This window comes from Otolemur garnettii, unplaced genomic scaffold, assembly GCF_000181295.1.
Source record: "Otolemur garnettii isolate 467f Iridium unplaced genomic scaffold, OtoGar3 scaffold00002, whole genome shotgun sequence".
Classification (NCBI taxonomy): Eukaryota; Metazoa; Chordata; class Mammalia; order Primates; family Galagidae; genus Otolemur; species Otolemur garnettii.
The window spans coordinates 12878412-12881284 of NW_003852397.1; positions in this window are offsets into that span (position 1 = coordinate 12878412).

The following is a 2873-nucleotide window of genomic DNA, read 5'->3' on the forward strand; positions in this document are numbered from 1 at the left end:
TTTTACTTTAATTTCGCTAAAGGATTGAATATTAAAATATTTTAAATATACTTTTTTAACAGTAACTTTTTAATAAATGTTTCCCAAGATATAACGTATTTTATGTGTCTATATGCATCCCTAGAATTGTATAAGTATCTTCTACTTACAAAAAAACATAGGTCAGCTTTTACTAATGATTAAAAAACTCAGCTTTTAAAATTTTATTTTGAAACAATTTTAATGTAGAGAAAAATAGAGTAATGTAATAAGCACCTATATACTCTCTCCTGACATTTTTTACTTTTGAAAATAACATATCAAATAAGAAATGAACACATTGGAGTCAGTCATTGGGATTCTTTTGTATGGAGAGTTGCAAAGGAAGAAGAATCATATGGGAAATCTAATGAAATGTCTGGATACCCGAATGGTATCAGACACACACACTCATTTAAGACACTTCTTGTTCACAATTGACCTGTTAGTTCTGAGCCCCAATTAGAGCCAACGTTCTTATCTTGGGTTTAAGAAACATGTCTGTCTTTGGAATGATGGTGGTAAAAGCAGCAGTTGTTCTTCATGGAAGTATTTTGTAACTGTGTTTGTCAGTGACTATAGTGAGTTCTGGTGTACCATCAGAGCAACTAGATCTTTTCAAAGATTGCAATGGGAAGGGAACTTTTCCTTTCTATGTAAGACCTCCTTATTTGTTACCAAGCAATACTGATTCTTCCTTTAAATAACATTAGCAAGTGCTACTCATCCCATTTCCAATCATATGCTCCCTTCCTGGCCCTGATCACAATCTACTGGAATCTGGCTATGGCTTCCTAGAAAAATAAATCCCTTTTTTGATTTTCCCTAGACTAATATATATTTTACATTGTTTTGCAGTTGTGGGGAAAAACAACCAACCAAACAAAAAACCCTTACTACCAGGCCTCCTAAACTCTAGTCAACTGAAAATATTTTATATTTCTCTCTCTTTTTAAAAAGCCTCTCCCAATTCTCGCAGCCATTTCTTGACCCTGCCTTTTTTCTCTCTTTCCTCTTCATTCCCCATCACTTCTCGATTATCCTACATGCAGTAAGGACAATATATAAATGAACAAAACATATAATAAAGGAGTAGGGTAGCAAGCAGTACAGAAAAGGGGAAGACGCCATTCCAGAGTGGGATTTCCAGAATGATCTGGTGGAGGACGTCTTCAGTCTGATCCTGCAGAAGAGCTCTGGGTCTAAATTGTACCTTAGACTTATCCACCATGAGGTCAAGGTCCTTAACTAATCTTGGTCATTGGCTAAGCGCCACCCTGAGGGTATATAAACCCAGAGGCACCTAGGGTCTCTCTGCCTATAGGAAACAGTGGTCTGGGAGCCCCAGGGCAATTCCTCCAAAGAAGACTCTCAGGTGTTCTCAAGTGGTCGCCTTGGGGCTTGACACCAGAAAGGTAAAGAAGGCAGAGATTGAGGGAGAGGTCCCCAAGGGGATCTGAGCGGAATGAATCTGAGGGTATCTCTGTAAAGGGGAAACATTTTAAACTTTAAGACTGCAGAGCTAAGCCACCTGGACTGACTATGCTGCAGGCTTTCCGGTGACTGGGTAGAGAAAGCTGATAAAGTTGGGTGGGGCGGGGGTGGAGTGGGGTGGCGGGCGTAGCCTCAGGGCTGTAGGTGTGCAGACAGGTGGGTAGCTAGCCTGGATTCAGCTACTGGAGGAACCAGGGAAGGAGAAAGCCTTTGAAAAAGAGTTGATGCCTCTCCCAACGGTGGTACTAAAAATGGGAGAGGTTCAAATACACCTAGAATTCTAGATGCTTACGCTTTATTCCTTAGAAGCCTTCCCATAATTCACCCTTCAGTCACCCACCACTGAGGGGGTCCCATTTTGTTGTTTTCTGTGTTAAATTTCAATGTAATGTAGTTTAACATTACATTATATAGAGATTTCTTTCTCTAACATTCCAAGAGAAGCGTTGTCGATTGTGATGAGGCAATGCGAATTTAAGTTTTTCCTGGAAGGCACCAGGCACATAGAGGCACGTGGCATATCTGTCAAAAGACCACAGGATGGAAGCAAGGCACGACTTCGAAGCAGTCCGGTAAGGCCAACCTCGAGTCTTCACTACCTGCTACTCCTTTACAAAAAGTGCAGATTATCGTTTTCCGCGACTCGCGATTCTCTTGCCATTTTGGATTAGAAATTTACTGCAGTTTCATATTTTTTCACTTAAACGAACGTCCATTGCACTACTGCTAGGCGTAAGAGGTGAGGGATCACCAGGGATGCGTATAAATTACAAAATACTATAGATGGGAGGGAGTGGATCTTTCCTGCAAGCTCAGAGGCAGTGTGGGCCCGCGAGCAGAGAGGGTGTGATGAAACCGGGTCTTTCCTCAAGCTAGTGAGAAGAGCCCTCAGCAATTCCTCAGATTATTATGGGAATAAAAAGCCCGGCCCAGGTCGTGCAAATGGGACTCTGGGGATCCCCTTTCCCTGTCCTGGGCGTGCAGAGTCAAGGGTGCCCTGCCAGGCGCCTCATTTCTGTCTCCCAAGAGTAGGAATGGAGATGGTTGGAATGGCTTACTCCCCCAGCAAAGGAGCGCGAAGCTTTCTCAACCTTTGTCTCAGCTTTGGTGTGGAAACTGTCCTCCGCCTCCCAGCGCAAAGCTAGAGGACCGGAGAAAGGGCGCTCGAGGCCGGACAGCCCCGTTTAGGGGCGCCGAGCACAGCTCAGGGAGAGAGTCCGGAGAGAGCGGGGGCCCAGACGCGGACACGGGGGACGCAGACCCCTCCGCTCAGCCGGGTCCGGGCAGTCTGCGCTGGACCTGCGCGGAGTCCGCTCCTGCGACCTCTGGCGAGTCCAGAGCAGGTGGCCTCCTCCCCGCCC